Below are 17,677 nucleotides of genomic sequence, written 5' to 3' on the forward strand. Positions count from 1 at the left end.
GCCCACTCCTGCTTTTCCACTGGTAGAATTTTTTATTTATTGTTTCTTTGTTTGTTTTTGGCTGCATTATGCGGCACGTGGGACTTTAGTTCCCTGACCAGGGATTGAACCCGTGCCCCCTGTATTGGGAGCGTGGAGTCTTAACCACAGGACCACGAGGGAAGTCCTTCTACTCGATATCTTGTAATAACCTATAAGAGAAAAGAATCTGAAGAAGAATATATACGTGTATATGTATAACTGAATCACTTTGCCGTACACCTGAAACTAACCCAACATTGTAAATCAACTCTAGTCCAATAAAAAAAATCACACCACCCGCCTTCAACCCCATAAAATCTCCTTCTGCCCCATTTCACTGCCGCATTTCTCCTTCTCATTTTCAACCAGATCCCCCGAATGCCCTGTCCCCTTCCTTCTCTCCCCACTCTCCTTGCTCCCATCGGGCTACTTCCCGACCCCTCCCTCCATCTTAACGGGCATTGCCAACAGCCTCTGGTCCCCAAACCGTAAGGATGGTTTCCAACCGTCACTTCCTCAAACCCTCTGTGACCCCTCAACCCCGACCTCTCCTCCCCCAGGCGCGCTGTCCTCTGTGGCCCGCAGGGCGCTCTACTCTCTCGGGTTTCCCTCCTGGGCCCCTGCTGCCCATCCTTTCTCTCCTGGGAGGTCACCATCTTCTCCAGCATTAAACCTTGGAGTTGCTTAGGGCTCAGCCCTGAGCCCATGTTTCTTCTCACTCGATACTTTCTCTGGAGAGGATCTCACCCACCTTCCTGGCTTCACTTTCCGCCTGCACAGGTGTGGCTCTCAGATTCCGGTCCTGGTTGGCATGTGGCTCTGGACCCGTGTGCCCAGCTCAGCATCTCCTCTTGGGGACGCGGAAGCACCCACAGCCTTCCCGTCCAAACCAAGTCCACGGTCTGTCCTCCTCCCCCGGGCCTCCTCCAGGGTCTCCAGCCCACAGAGGCATCACCTAATGGCATCACCTGTTAGATCTAATCTACTCCCAACCTGTTGGTCTGCCTTCAACAGCGACCTCCTGATGCGCCTCTGCCTCTCTCCACCGTCAAGGTGAGGCTCACACTCGACTGAGCTTCCTCGGAGACCCTCTCGCCACCTTCTTTACCCAGCAGCCACTCGCCTGGTCCTGGGGCGCCCCTACCTGGACTCTCCAGCGGTGACGCAGTGCTTTCCATCACTGCGGGGATGGCAAGGGCCTGCTGTGCTGGACCCCTGCCCACCCATTCCGCCCACCTCACACCCCTCCAACCTCGCTGGCCATCTCTAATCCCTCCTACCACTGCCCTCTGCCCTCTCTCTCCTGTCATCCTTTGCCCCCTCTCTTTGCCCCCCCAGCACCCCCACCCTCCAAGCACACATCTTTCCCGTGTAAACACCTCCCTGGTGTGATCCGTCTCATAAGCCCACTGGCCCCTCCTTTCAGATACACGGTCACACGTCGATATTCCCTTGAGATGAAGACCTCCTCCTCCTCCTCCTCCTCCTCCTCCTCCTCCTCCTCACGTAAGTTTCATGCCTGTATCTGTTTTTTTTTTTTTTGCATCTGTGTTATCTCCAGCACCTAGTGCAATGTCTGATACATATTAGAGGCATAACCAATATCTGTGGACCGAATACATGAAATTTCATGCTTTATATTATTCAATGGTTTTTAGAATGGAAGGCACTTAGTGTTAACCAAGATATCAAAATTGAAGGATTAGTATAACAGCTGTGAGTTCAGATTAAAGAAAATATTTTGATAAATCTAGGAATCTAGTTCCTTGAGTAGTAAACAAAGGCTCACTCATTTTTTTTTTTCGGTACACGGGCCTCTCCCTGTCGCAGCCTCTCCCGTTGCGGAGCACAGGCTCTGGACACGCAGGCTCAGCGGCCATGGCTCACGGGCCCAGCCGCTCCGCGGCATGTGGGATCTTCCCGGACTGGGGCACGAACCCGTGTCCCCTGCATCGGCAGGCGGACTCTCAACCACTGCGCCACCAGGGAAGCCTTGTCACCTCATTTTTTGAAAACAGTTTGGAGTTGGTGGCTGTACACTCAGGGGCTTACAGAGCACGGGCTGGAGATCTGGAGCCTGGCACCAGCTCTGAGTTCCTGCGGCTTTGGAAAGGGTGAATGCTTCCTTTTTCTTACTGGCAAATCAGGACCATCAAACGGCCCCTGGAGTCTCCAGGACTTGTGAGGATGAGATAGTATTTGTGCATCTCCGCAAAACGTTAAAATCACATTAACCTACTAGGAAAAGGGCAATGATGTTTAGGGTCAGGATTCCACCAAATTCTTCCGTTCTGCCTTGCAGAGGGCAAGACACCACCCCTTGGATGTTGGCGGAGGGGCTGTTCTGTGGGTCCTCCTGCTTTGGGGACTCGAGAGCTGGACTAAATCCAAGTGTCACCATTGTTATGGTTGCTCCCGTGGCTCCCTCTCAGTAAGCTTTACCATCCCTCCAGCCGTCCGAGGCTTGCGGTTCCACCAGCTGTGTGCTCTTGTCCTGCAGAAGGGTGGCTTCGTCCCTGGTCCCACCTGGGTGGCAGGCAGCTCGTCGGAAGTGTGCCTCCGTCCTAAGGCATGGTCCTCTGGAACCCGGGCTGCGTTCTCTCAAGCTGCTAACCAGGCGCTTCTGGGAATCGTCGTACTCGCCTCCTTGTGGTGGAAACCTCACCAGCTGCTTCACGGGGGGAGGTTAATTAATGCAATTAACAATGAATGTCTTAATTGCAGATGTGGAGAGAGACACTTTGCTATGATTATTGTTGGTATTGTTTTGCGCAACTCTCCGCACACTTGGATGTGTCTTTATTAAAGCAAATCAAACCATAATTAGGTGCAGCCCGATTCGAACAGTGGCAGCGGCCTGGAGCAGGAAGCCATAATTCAAGAACAAGAGGCGTTCTCGACACATATTATGTTGCCTGCCTGGTAACTGGTTGTGTGCCAGAGTGCTGTGAGCTGCTCCGGAGAACTCTTACCTGCGCCCCTAAAGCCTGGCCGGAGAGAGAAAGCAGGGTGAAGGGGACAGACCGTGAGGTCCTAGGGCCATGCCGGCAGCTGCCTCAGGGGGACAAGCCCTTCAATAAGAGGGGACAAAGACCAAGCTAAAAGAAGGGTCCTGTGCCCACGGGATGGGGGTGCTATGTCCCAGAAAGCCTTGGAAATTACCCAGAAGCTGCAAGTTAAGACAAAAGCCAAAGAAGGCAGCTCACTGCCCTACAATTGCGGTTTTTGGAGGATTAGAAGGAAGGTAGCAGAGATCAGATCAGCATTTCGAGGGGAAACAATTGACAAAACACATACCCAGGCCTTGATGGCTGATGGAGGCCTTGACCGTGGTCTCTCGTTGTGTTTCCCAGTAGCACAGGGGCTGCAAAGTGAAGTCTGTGTGTCGATATGCTAATGGTGGCCTCTTTAAGTGAAATTAATGCCCGGATTGTGTGAGGAGAGAGCCCTTCATTATTCCCTGTGATATGAAGATGTGTCGGAGATTCTTCCCGGCCTCTCAGTGACACTCTTCATACAAAATTTATCTCTTTTATGGGTTTGAAGCTCTTTCAGATACATATCAAAGACCTTTCCGTGCCTCTACCATGCATAATATATTCTGCAACGGCTTATAATAAATCATCTTCCTTCTCTGACTGGTTAGCCGTGAGCACACATGGCTATTGCCAACGCCAAACGGATGCCAGGTCCTCGCATTTGATACTTTGCCTCTTGTGTTACCCCTTTCTGCACTTCTGTCTTCCCTAGGGAGCCCCTCAAAATGGCAAGGAGCTGGAATCACGCAGTTACCCTCCTGCTTCTAAAGCCACTGTCTGTGTCGATGATACAGAAGGCTCACCCTGATGCTATTTCACGTTGCAAAAGCATCTTCCCCTTCTCCTTTGTCTCGCTTCCTGCTTCCACGAGTAGAGGTGCCACTGAGACTCACTGTGTTTCCGAAGGACTCGGGCTGGGAACGGTGGCCTGTAATCGTGGTTGCATCTGAGCCGAGCACAGAAGGGCTCTGTTGCATCTTGGTGAGGAGAGGAACAAAATGGGACTAAGGGGAAGACCTTCCAGAATGGCAGCCTTGAGGCTGGGAAAGACACCACCTTCCTCCCGGCTGCCACACGGGTAGAAGAGCCCAGTCTGGTGGCTTGGGGGAAATGCCTGTATCTCCAAGGTTACTCATGTCGAATCAAAGAGATTGGGCTTTCCAATGCCCATGGGTCAATGGGGTCCTGTGTGTGTGGTGCGGGTCATGAAGCAGAAGGGCAGGTACTTTAAAAAAAAAAGAAAAGGGGGCTTCCCTGGTGGCGCAGTGGTTGAGAGTCCACCTGCCGATGCAGGGGACGCGGGTTCGTGCCCTGGTCCGGGAAGATCCCACATGCCACGGAGCGGCTGGGTCCGTGAGCCATGGCCGCTGAGCCTGCGCGTCTGGAGCCTGTGCTCCGCAATGGGAGAGGCCACAAAAAAAAAAAAAAAAAGAAAAGAAAAGAAAAGGAATTATGCTTTCCGTGGTGTCATTTCCAAAGGCCAACGTGTGTTGAGGGAAATACGCCCTGTGGTGGAGATGGCTGGGTGTCCCTACCCCACATCAGTTTTCCTTTTCAGGAACAGAACCCGAATTTATAGCTGAACAAATGATAGGACAGAATAAAGGTGATACTCCCCAGTCTCTAGATGTGGCCCTGGGACTAAGTTTTGGCTTTTGGGGTGTAGAAGTGTCTGATGGCAGCTCCTGAGAACTCCCGTAAACGGCAGCTAGTGTGTGCTCTTCGCATATTTTCCCTTTGCCTCTCTATCCTTCCTTCTGCCTGAGACAGGGGACACACTGGCTGGAGCTGGAGCAGCCACGTTGCAACATGAGGTGGAGAGTGGAGATTATACTTGGTGAAGCTACAGAGTAGAAGGAGGCCAGTTCCTGAGGCTTCCTACTCTGCTGGGGACTCCCTGAGTCTTCTCAGAACCAGGCTGAAGCTGGATGCTCTTCCTAACCCACCCATCCCTCCCTCCCTCCATTCATGGGTGGCAGAGCTGCATCAGGACCTGAGGCTCTCCCTGCCCCATCCGGTGCTCTCTATCTCTACCCTTCACAGGCACGTCCCCCAATAAAACTCTTGCCTGTCTAATCCTGACCTGGAGTCAGCCTCTCAGAAGACTCAGGCTGACACAGGATGCATCTGGGAAGGAGTGAGCAGGTGAGGGTTGCGGGCATGGGAGAAGAGCATCCTGACAGAAGGAATATCTTGTGCAAAGGTCCTGTGGTTTGAGAGACCAAGGGAGTTAGAGGAACGGACAGAAGGCCAGTGTGGCTGGAGGGCAGAGAGCAGATAGGGTGGGAGGTGGGGGACAAGAGAAAAGAGGTAAAGTTGGCTCTTCATGGGTTTTTATCCTAATAAGAATGGATCCCATTGGATAACTTTACACAGTGGGGCATTGTGGACAGATGTGATCAGGCTCTGACATGGTCCCAGAGAGAGGCAGTGGGGGCATGGATGGGGGGGTGGCGGTGTAGAAGGAAGGAAGTGGACGGACCCAGAAATGATGCAGGAGACAAAGCACCTACTACGTGCCAGGCACCACTCTGGCAATACATCAGCGAAGAGTGCTCACGTTTAGAGGTGCGGGAGAAGGCTTCTTAATTAAACCACTTCAGGCACATTAGACGATCAATACCCATTCTGTGAATCCACGTCTCCAAACGCCATCAGCCCCCTCCAAGATTTGTTGCCGTGTGTAACTAGGATTTCACAGCTAAAATTAAATCCTTCCAGATGCTGTTTAAACCCACGTCTGCTTTCATGGCCTGAATCTCACGGGGAATTGGGAATGGTTCCAGGTATCAGAGCAGCAATGCTCCGTGGGAAGGTGATTCGGTCCCCCACTCTGCTTTCTCATCTGCCAAAAGTATCACTAGTCTTTTAATAATATCTAAATCTTTTTTTAAGGCTTTATCCTCTCTGGAGGCTCAAAGGTAAGGTGTATATTTACCGGATGCCAGCAGCTTAAAAGCAAGAACTTTATAGAAATTAACGTCCATCTGTCAGGGTCTGTAGAATCAGTAGATTCCATTTATCAGGATTTAGTAAGTGCTGAAAACTTTGCTTGAATCCTGACAGGTGCACTGAACAAGGAGCCATCCTCCACCCTCAGGTCCTCATTGCCATCTCATTTAATTGAGAGAAGAACTATTATTGTTCCCATGTAATCGATGAGGAAACTGAGGCTTAGAATGATGAAGTAAAATTTCCAAAGTCTTACAGCTAGAAAAACGACAGAGGTGATGTTTGAACCCCTATCTATTTGCTTCCAAAACCAGTGTTCTTTATTGCCTTCTTTTAATCTCTTAGAAGCTGAAGACTTCCAGTTGGATAGTTTTTAGAATTTCTAGAGAATAAAGAATATGCCTAATAAAAATGGACTTATCTTTAATTTATAGTAATATTATCAATTACAGATTATCTTCTTAGTAGGTGACATACATTAGACATCAACAAACAAAAATACATCATTGAGTCAATTACTGAACAGTTCCTCAAAAATTGTAAAATGTATTTTTGATCCGTTTTAGTGAGGAACAATTTACACACAATAACGTGTATGAATTTTTGCTGCATAATTTGATTAGCTTGGCAAATAAATATGATTATGTACCTACTCTCACAATCAAGATATAAGACATTTCTGTCATCCCCAAAGCTCCCCCATGCTGCTGTATAGTCAACCTTTCCCTGCATCTCTGGCCCCTGTCAACCACTGATCTGCTTCCTGTCACTACTGTTTTGCCTTTCCTAGAATTTCACATGCGTGGAATCATATAATATTTAGGTTTTTTTTTTTTTTTTTTTAGTATGTGTCTGGCTTCTTTCACTTAGCGTAATCCTTTTAAGGTGCATCCATTTTGTTGCATGTATCAGCAGTTCCTCTTTCTTACTGAATAGTATTCCATTGTATGGATGTCGCCTGTTAATGGCCATTTGGGTGGTTTCCGGTTTGGGGCTCTTAGGAATAAAGCTGTTATAAGCACTCGTGTGTACGTTTTGTGTGAACGTAGCGTTTCCTTTCTCTTGCATAAAAACCTAAGAGTAAGATTGGGGGATCCCACGGAAAGTACACGTTTAACTCCATAAGAAACTACCAAAGCATTTCCTGCAGTGACTGTACCATTGCAACCCCACCAGCAATGCATGAGGGTCCCGGATGCTCCCATGCTCACCACCATTTGGCATTGTCAGTCTTTTTCACTTGAGTCATTCTACTGGGTGTACAGTAGCAATAAAATGCATTTAAAAATACATCCTTCTCAGACACGCTGCACGTGTCGTTCAGCTTTGTTAAGGTGGGCACAGGGTAATAGCACCTGATGGGTCAACTTGAGGTCACCCAGATCTGTACTACTTTCCTTTGAGAGGGAAGATACCCAGGTCTCCTCAATGGTTCAGGAGCACAGACTGATGTCTCAATGGTGTGACAACGGAAAAGTGATTTAACTTCCCTTGGCCTCACTTTTAAAAAATTGAGGTATAGTTGATTTACAATATTATATTAGTTTCAGGCGTACGTCATTTTTAGAGCTTATACTCCATTTAAAGTTATAGAAAAAAAAAAGGGACTTCCCTGGTGGTCCAGCAGTTAAGACTCCAGGCTTCCACTGCAGGGGGCACAGGTCCGATCCCTGGTTGGGGAACTAAGATCCTGCAAGCCTCAGTGTGGCCAAAAAAAAAAGTTATTGTAAAATATTGGCTATATTCTCTGTTCTGTACATCCATCCTTTTATTTATTTATTTTTTGCGGTACGCGGGCCTCTCACTGTTGTGGCCTCTCCCATTGCGGAGCACAGGCTTTGGACGCACAGGCCCAGCGGCCATGGCTCACGGGCGCAGCCGCTCCGTGGCATGTGGGATCCTCCCGGACCGGGGCACGAACCCGCATCCCCTGCATCGGCAGGCGGACTCTCAACCACTGCGCCACCAGGGAAGCCCCTACATTCATCCTTTTATCTTATTTATTTTGTACCTAGTAACCTGTACCTCTGAATCCCCTTCCCCTTGATCTCATTTTATCTCCTGTACAATGGAGCTAATGTTGTTCCTGACCAGGATTAAGTTCAGAGTTCCTGAGCACTGGCAGGCTTATTTATACGTGGTGATCCTCTGTGTATAACACAAAACACCGTTAACATTCAAAATGGTCCAACATTTATATGATGAAAGTAAAGTAGTTTATCTTGACATTTTGTGAGTGCAAAATGCTCAAGAATTTCACCAGAGTGGAACTTTCCTCCATGTTCTGCCCGCACGTCCTCACCTCTTGCTCGTGTCCACAGTATGGGTCTGGCCTACGAGGTGATTTCTACCTCCTGGGGGCGTTGAAATGATTAAATGAGGTAATGAATTAAAGCACTTAGTACAGAGCACGGCAGATGGTGAGCTCTCAGGAAACATTAGGTTATGTTTGGAGACGAAACCACCACCCGAATGACAGGAGAGGTATGTTTAGGAGGAAGACGACGTGGTGAAACAATAAAGAAGCATGAAGAGGAGAAAAGCAAAAAATCCCACTCCCATTCCCACTGCCCTCCCCAGAGGCACCCACTGTTAGAGTTGGTGTATATTTTAGACAGGTGGGGTATATGTGGTTTCTATGCATTGGGTTGTACAAATAGGCATGGAACAAAGGGCATAGTCGTGCTCTAGGAGTTATTGGACTCTTGTGTTTGATCATACTTATAATTCTGCAGCTTCCTTCCCCTCCTCTCTCCACCTTTTTCTTTTACCTTGATATTACTTGAAGGCCTTTCCAGGTGGGATTGCAGGTATCACCTCTTCCTGTTGGCTGCTGCATCATGTAGCATGGTACAGATGTGTCACGTTTAGGAAACTGTGGAGTAGTGACCACAAACCCTCCACCTCTAGACAGCCTGCCTGGGTTTACACTTGGCTTCACCACGTGGTACAGGCACAGCCTTGCTTAGCTTCCCTGCACCCCGGTCTTCTCCTTTGTGCCTGGGTTCTTTTGTCTGTAAAAATTGTGAGCTTGTTAAAGGCATGCACTTCCAATAAATTAACAAGACGTTTTTACTTTGCGGACGCCATCTACCACATTTACTTTGGGCTTGACACACAAAGGGACACAGAATAAGTTCCACTGAAACCGTACTTGTTCTTTTGTAAAATTTTCTTTTCACCAGAAAAAGAATTCTAAGTAGATGTAGTTGAAACCTGGGCTTTTAAAATCCCTAGGCATAAGAAATTATATTTTATGTAGTTTCCTAGAAATTTCCTCTGCACGACCTACTGGGCCATAGCAGGCTATCAGTCAGTTCCAATGATTCGTTATTTCACCTTGGCACATCTTTTATCAGAAATCATATGGAAACTTTTTAATTTATGGGCTTTTATTGCAATCCACAATTCACCCTGAGTCATCTATTATTAAGTGTTCTAGAGGTTCTTATTGTGTATTATCAGAGAATTGTATCTCAGTGCAATTCATCTGGAGTCATTCTTCACAGAGAAAATCTTTCATATTACCTTTCTTTCATCATACTACGACAACTCTTGAATACATCATTATTCCACAATGAGCTTATAAATTATTATCATTAGGCAATTTTTTTATATAATCTGATTTTATAAACTGCTTCTTTCTATTATCGTTAGAGGGAAACCAGTAAATGCATCTGTCTGTTTTGATCTACCATGATAACAGTAATAGAAAAACCAAGTAAGGACATCTCACTGAGCTACAGACTCAGTGGATGTGTAATGAGTTCAGACTGGAACATTCGTGTGCATATAGCCATGCACCATGACCCCTTCTAATGGGTCACGATTGCCACCCATAATGGTATCTTAACTGGTAATGCTGGGATATCAAAATGTCTTCAGCTGGATTTCTTTTTTTCTTCCAGAAGGGAGTTTGAAAAAGGCAAAATAAAATATTTTTTAAATGAAGGAAAAAGCCAAGGTGGATTACTTAGAATATATGGTTCAGGATGTGAAATGGTACCCCAAAGAAGGCCCCCTGCTACCCTGCATGCTCTAGGTCACAGTCCCCATCACCCTCCTTACTTGTTCCTGGAGAATGCAGATTTTTCCTTCTGGTCCTATGGAAGTAAGAAGGAACATTGTTCACATATGGCTTTTAGATCAGTGTTGTCCTATAGATCTGACTGTGATGGTGGGAATGTTTTATCACCTGCCCTGTCCTCTGTGGCAGCCAGGAGCCACTGCATATGTGAAATGTGACCAGTGCAACTGAGGATCTAAATTTTAAATTTTATTTAATTCTAATTTATTTAAATTTAAGCTTAAATAACTTCATGGGGCTAGTGGCTACAGTACTGGACAGTGTGGTTTGAGACTGTCTGTAGTCTGTGGTATTTATATTCTGTATTACCGCATTTTTTCATCAGAATGGGTGATTGAGAACTGACTAATTTTTTTCCAACCTGGGTAACTCTTTAGATGAGTAGGACAGGCAACATTCCTTAAGAAGAGAATAATATCAACAATAACCAGCATCCGTGGAGTTCTGGCTGTGACTAGGCTCTGTTCTCACACTTCACCTAATCCTCCCAACAGTTAGGAAGGAGGTACCACTTTTATCCTCATTTTGCAGTTGAGGGAAGGAGGCACAGAAAGGTTAAGTGACCTGCCCAAGACCCCACAGCTAGTGGACACCTGGCTCCAGAGTCCCTGCTCCTTACTAGTATAACAAACTCTCAAGTTGTTCGCTATGGTACGTATGTTGTCAAGGTCTTTGGAAAGGGGTTAGGGTGGGGTGTGTTAGGAGGATACTTACAGTGGTGAGGGATTAGACTGGATAGATTCTGACACCCATCTTATCTCTAAATTTCTATGGTACCAAGGATTAAAGTAGCTTAATGGAATTTTAAATTCCTTACAGCTAAGACTCACTTTTTTGTGATTAATTTTTAATTTTTATATTTTAATTAATTTTTATTGGAATGGAGGTGACTTATAACGTTGTGTTTGTTTCAGGTTTACAGCAAAGTGACTCAGTTATACATATACATATATCCACTCTTTTTTAGATTCTTTTCCCATATAGGTCATTACAGAGTATTGAGTAGAGTTCCCTGTGCTATACAGTAGGTCCTTATTAGTTATCTATTTTATATATAATAGTGTGTATATGTCACTCCCAATCTCCCAATTTATCCCTCCCCCCTTTCTTTTGTTTGTTTTCTACATCTGTGACTCTATTTCTGTTTTGTAAATAAGTTCATTTGTACCATTGTTTTTTAGATTGCACATATAAGTGATATCATATATTTGTGTTTCTCTGTCTGACTTACTTCACACAGTATGACAATCTCTAGGTCCATCCACGTCACTGCAAATGGCATTATTTCATCTTTTTTATGGCTGAGTAATATTCCTGACTTGACATTCTGTCTCATGCTCAGGAAGCTGTGGAGATTTGGGTTATTTTCTTATTTTCTTCATTGGTGTGTGTTACATCTCATTTATTAGTAGGCATGCAGGTGGCAGAGAGGGAAAGGGACTTTTGGGAGGTTTGTTACTTTCTCCTTTGATACCAAAGGAAGGACACCTGGGTTGTCACAGCTCACGGATTTACACAAACCATGTGTTAGAACTCAGCCTAAGTTACCAAGAATTCTAATGTTAAAAGTCTTTTCCCTCCACCATATTATTTGCTGGAATTCACTGCATGCTGTACCAAAAAATTGGAGGGCAATTACAATGTAAATAGATTGAAGGCAAATTATTAAGGCTTGTGGAATATAGTACTATCAGGTAATACACAAAAGATATGAACACTGAACGCCTGAATAAGTCCGTGACAAGTGACCGTTTTGTGGGGTCCTAGGCTGCAAAACAGCGAGGCCTTTGGGGGCCATCAGAGTCTCTGCAATTTCATCTTAGAATGAAAAGAATACTAGGATATCCAAGAAAATGCATATATCCATATTTAAACCCTAATTAGGAAGTACAGTCGTTCCTCTGTTTCCGCGGGGGATTGATTCCAGGACGCTCGCGGATACCAAAATCCTCGGATACTCAAATACCTTATAAAATAGTGGAGCACAGTCAGCCCTCAGGGTTTGTTTTCCATCCTCCGTTGGTTGAATTCGCAGATGTGGACCTGTGGATACAGAGCACCTGCCATGCTCATTCTTGGCTATTAAGACAGGGAGAACTTTAGCGATCACTAATTTAACCTCTTTCTTTTTTTAAAAAATTTATTCACAGGTGTATACGTGTTCGTTATAGATTCTGATAGTTTTATGTGTGTGTGTTTAGTATTTTCTCCATGTATTGTGCTTGTCTTTTATATTTATGTTATTTTTTATCACACATTGATTTAAAAACCTTGAATTGATCAAATTATGACTCCTTTGCTTTGCATCTTTTTTTTGAACAGGAGAAAATCATACAAAAGTTTAATAACATGTGTACATGGGAGAGACCCAGGAAAACTGAGTAACTCACCAAAATGGCCGAGGCCCTCACCTTAAATCTGCATTTTGTTTTAAAATAACTTTTTCCATCAGCCTTACTGAGGTATAATTGACAAATAAGAGTCTATATATTTATAGTGTACAACATGATGATTTGAGATATTTACCACAATCAAATTAAGTAACACATTCATCTGTTCACATAGTTACCTTTAAAAAAAAAACTTTTAAAGAAATTCTCTCCAAGGTTGTAGTATCTTATACTGAGTTTAAGATTTTTTTTTTTGCGGTAGGCGGGCCTCTCACTGTTGTGGCCTCTCCCGTTGCGGAGCACAGGCTCAAGACGCACAGGCTCAGCGGCCATGGCTTACGGGCCCAGCCACTCCGCGGCATGTGGGATCTTCCTGGACCAGGGCACAAACCCGTGTCTCCTGCATTGGCAGGCGGACTCTCAACCACTGCGCCACCAGGGAAGCCCACTGAGTTTAAGATTTTTAAAGGCCTTATGCCCATCCAAAATTTGTTTTTGTGTTTGGTGTGAATAAGGAATCAAATTTTATTTTGTTTTCCTAACGTTTATTAAGGGGTGCATCCTTCTCACCCCATCAACTTGTCCTGCCATCTCTGTCGTATCACATCCATGTGTGGGTTTGGCTTTTTATTCGACTGCATTTCAAAATGTGCCTATTCCTGTATACTTCCACATGGTTTTAATTACTAAAATTTTATGTCAAGTCCTGCTATTTCGTCAGGCAACACTTCTGCCACATTCTCCTTTTTCAAGTTACTCTTCTTTAAAAAAATTTTATTTATTTAATTTATTTATTTTTGGCTGCATTGGGCCTTCGCTGCTGCGCATGGGCTCTCCCCAGCTGCGGTGAACTGGGGCTACTCTTCGTTGAGGTGCGCAGGCTTCTCATTGCGGTGGCTGCTCCCGCTGCGGAGCACGGGCTCTAGGCACGTGGGCCTCAGCAGTGCTAGCACGTGGGCGCAGCAGCTGTGGCTCGCGGGCTCCAGAGCTCAGGCTCAGCAGGTGTGGCTCGTGGGCCTAGCTGCTCCACTGCACGCGGGATCCTCCTGGACCAGGGCTCGAACCCGTGTCCCCTGCATTGGCAGGCGGATTCCCCACCGCTGCACCACCAGGGAAGTCCCTCAGGTTACTCTTATATATTCCAGACTCTTTCCTCTTATACCAGGATTTCTCCTCTTCGGCTCTGTGGACGTTTGGGGCCGGGTTATTCTTTGTTGTGGGGGAACGTCCTGTGCTTTGGAGGACCAGCAGCATCCCTGGTCTCCACCCACTATATCTTCAGACACTGTCCACTGTCCACTTGGGGGCAAAATCACCTCTGGTTATTTTGGGCATTGATTGAAATTCTGTTAAGTTTATAGATCACTTTTGGGAAGAATCACTGTCATAATATCAAGTTTTCTCAAACACGAACGTGTTTCATCTCTCTACATTTTTTCTCAATCTAATTTCATGTCTTTAACAATATTTTCTAATTTCCCCCATGAAGGTTGTGCACCTCTTTTGTTAGATTTATTCCTGGGCAACATGTACTGTGTTTGTTATTATTTTAAAAAATCATGTCTTTTCCAACTCTAATATCTAACTGGTCGTTTTTGGTCGAAAGGAGCATTTATTTTGTGTGTGTGTGTGTGTGTCCATCATGCACCTGGGAATCTTGCTGAACTCTTTCAAATCTCATAGTCTGTCTGTACATCTTCCCAAATGTTCTATGGAGATAATCATATCGTCTACAAATAACCACAATGCTGACCCCTCTTTTAGCATGCTTGCACCTTTAACTTCTTTCCCTCATCTTACTGCATTGGCCGCGACCTCCAGGAAAATGCTGAATAGTAGCCGGGTTGGAGGGACACTTATTTTACAAGCAAAGAAACAAAGCTTTGTCCTTGTCCAAGGTCATTCAGTGAATCAGAGCAGAGGCAAGGCTAGATTCTAAGGTTTATGAACTTCTCTTTCCTTTATTCTTTCTTACTTCTTTTGTTTTGGGTTAGTTAACATAAAAACAATTTGCTGTCAGAACTCTTGATTTTAGACCTATAAAAACCTTAAAAGAAAGTTACATATAGTCTTTTGTGCTGGTGGAATATAACGCATGAGCATCTTGATACTGACATGAAACGTGTGTTATTCTTTGAATATAAAAGCATGTCAGCTATTTAAATCTTACATCTACTAGTCTGTGAGTATGTTCCCACGTCTTGTTAGAGAGAGGTATTAAGATGTGTGGGTCCTATGATAAAAATAGGCAAGTTTTATGGATCACGTAAAATGAAGCGGGTACCGTGCTAGGTCCTTTTAAAGTATGCTTTCATGATATCTATACAGAGGTGTATATTATTATCCCCATTTTACAGGTGAGGAAACTGAACGTGAAAACATTAAGTAACTCGCCCAAGGCCTCTTGTTTTTAAGTTTGCAGAGCCTGGACTAAAACCAAGGTTGGATACCAAAGTGTATGATCTTCGTGCTTTATACTTTGGGTACCATCAGGCGTACACATGGGAAATTAACATCAGATGAATTCAGATTCCCTTTGGAGGGTCTAGGGACTAACTCTTTTTGCTGCTTTAGATCAAATGAACTCTTTTCATTGTGTTAGCTTAGATTAAGAATGTATGAAAAATAGGGCTTCCCTGGTGGCGCAGTGGTTGAGAGTCCGCCTGCCGATGCAGGCGACACGGGTTCGTGCCCCGGTCTGGGAAGATCCCACATGCCGCGGAGCGGCTGGGCCCGTGAGCCATGGCCGCTGAGCCTGCGCGTCCGGAGCCTGTGCTCCGCAATGGGAGAGACCATAACAGTGAGAGGCCCGCGTACCGCAAAAAAAAAAAAAAAAAAAAAAAAAAAAGAATGTATGAAAAATAAAGCTAATGAAGTTGTCTCTTCGTATTGCTTCCACATAAGTACGCACAAAGCAGTAACATGTTCACGTTAGTAAACGTCTCTGATACGCTGGGCACATTATGCATATTATATCTTATCTGCATAAAAATTTTGGGAGGAAAGTCTTATTAGTACCATTTTAGGGATTAGGAAACTGGGGTTCTTAGAGGTTTGGTAACAGCTAGTAAAGAGCAGAGCTGGGTCGCGCCCTGCTAGACACCACAGCCGGGTGACCAAGCGGGCTTGTCAGCTCAACGCTGTGCTTTGGTCACACTCGATTCTCAGTGGAAAAAATGTGCCTCAGCAGCTGCATTTTAAGGCATCATTTCCATCATTGTGCAGGATGTGGAACCCAAGAGAGGCTTCTATAAACATGAGTACATGTTCCCAGACAAAGGAGATAATATCTCTGACAAACAGCCATTATCCAGAACACCTGCTAGGCTGTTTCTCCTTGTTTTAAATAATGCACGGCGAGCTCTGATTCAGGTGTGCTCCTGAGAAACCAGCAGCTTCCGCCGTGATTTCTGTGATATCTGGGTGTGATGAATTAGAGTATCTGTTGATCATGGAGTACAGCACTTAATCAAGCACTTTGGCTTCAGATCAGATTTTCTGTATTTTTAACTATAATTATAGCTATAACCAACACTACTTAGCCTGCTTTATAATTTACATAGTGATTCCACATTCAGTGTCTCATAAGCATTTAATCCTCAAAAGAGCTCTGCTTGGCAGTCATTAATATTATCCTCATAATAATGTTTTTGAGATTGTCCACATGTATCGACAGAGACAGCCAAGAGATATTGCTCTTCGAGAAGAGTGAGCTTTCACACTATGGTTTAATATGGTGCCGCTTTGGGTTGATTGCGTCCAGAAAAGAAGATGATGGAATATATATATGTATATGTATATATATATATGACTTAGTGGTTATCTCTAGCAGTGAGAGCTTCAGAAAAGCTTCCTCATTCATTTTATGTTTGTATTCCTTCAATTTCTTAAAAGTTAATTTTTATTTTACACATATAAATAGTTCCTTTAAATACACATTTTATACAAGTACAAATGTACACAGGTATATCGTTTTAAAAAAATCATATAGTTGCATAAAACTGGTAATAAGACAGTAGCATTTGACCCCATCTCTCCCCTCACGTCATCATTGCTAGGAGGTAAAGACTTTGAACTCTTCAGCTGTTTGGTCTTTATTACTACATTTCAAACTAAATGTTTTTACTGCTATTTCTTATTGTTGTTCAATCTGAGATATTCTGTCTTGACTTCCGGCTATGAACGATGAGGATTTAGAATGGTTGTACACGAGCCTAGCATCCCCCCACCCCTCTGTGGTCCAATCACAGGTGAGTATCACTTGTAGCCCGGACACGCCATGTGCTACAGCTACTCTTCATCTCATGTACAGAGTTTCCCTCCAGAGTTGGTACTAGTCTCTTTAAAAACCATTTGCTTGTTATTTAAAAAAAAATTACCAATCACTAACTCATTTTAAAAAGTTTGCCAGAAACCTGCTTCTTCTCAAGATATTCAAACAGTTCAGGAACCCATCAGTTTATCATATTGATGACATTGCTCCTAGATGTCCCCATTCTCCTGTTCCAAGATGGTATGGCCTCTACCCAGGCCTGCTGACAGCGGTCATCCTGGGAGCTCCTTTAACCATCCTCTGATTCTCTCTACTTTTCTTTTGAGATGGAGCCCATGTTTTCTGCATCCTGCATCTTATTCTTTCTTGATTTACTTCTCCTCCCATTTTAGCAAAGCATCTCTCAGGTTGCTTCCTGCAAAAAAAGTTGCCAAAAAGATGAATTTTTTTTTTTTTTTTTTTTTTTAGCTGTACGTGGGCCTTTCACTGCTGTGGCCTCTCCCGTTGCGGAGCACAGGCTCCGGACGCACAGACTCAGCGGCCATGGCTCACGGGCCCAGCCGCTCCGCAGCATGTGGGATCTTCCCGGACCGGGGCACGAACCCATGTCCCCTGCATCAGCAGGCGGACTCTTAACCACTGCGCCATCAGGGAAGCCCTCTTTGTTCTATTTTTAAGGCCTTCTAGTCTTAGTTTGTGGATGGCATATAACCTCAAATCCCTCTGAGGCTGCTAATTTGAGAGGTTTTTTTTAAAGACTACTTTAGTTTCCTGAATTATGTCCATTTTCTCTGGGGTCATCTCTTTCCATTTGTTTTGGTCCTTCTGTTCCAGTAGTTTGTAGTTTGTATTCTCTGTATACCTAGTGATCCTTTGTTGTTAATTTTGAAGAAGGTGGAAAGTCATTAATTTTTCT

Source organism: Pseudorca crassidens, chromosome 15 (genome assembly GCF_039906515.1).
Source record: "Pseudorca crassidens isolate mPseCra1 chromosome 15, mPseCra1.hap1, whole genome shotgun sequence".
NCBI lineage: Eukaryota > Metazoa > Chordata > Mammalia > Artiodactyla > Delphinidae > Pseudorca > Pseudorca crassidens.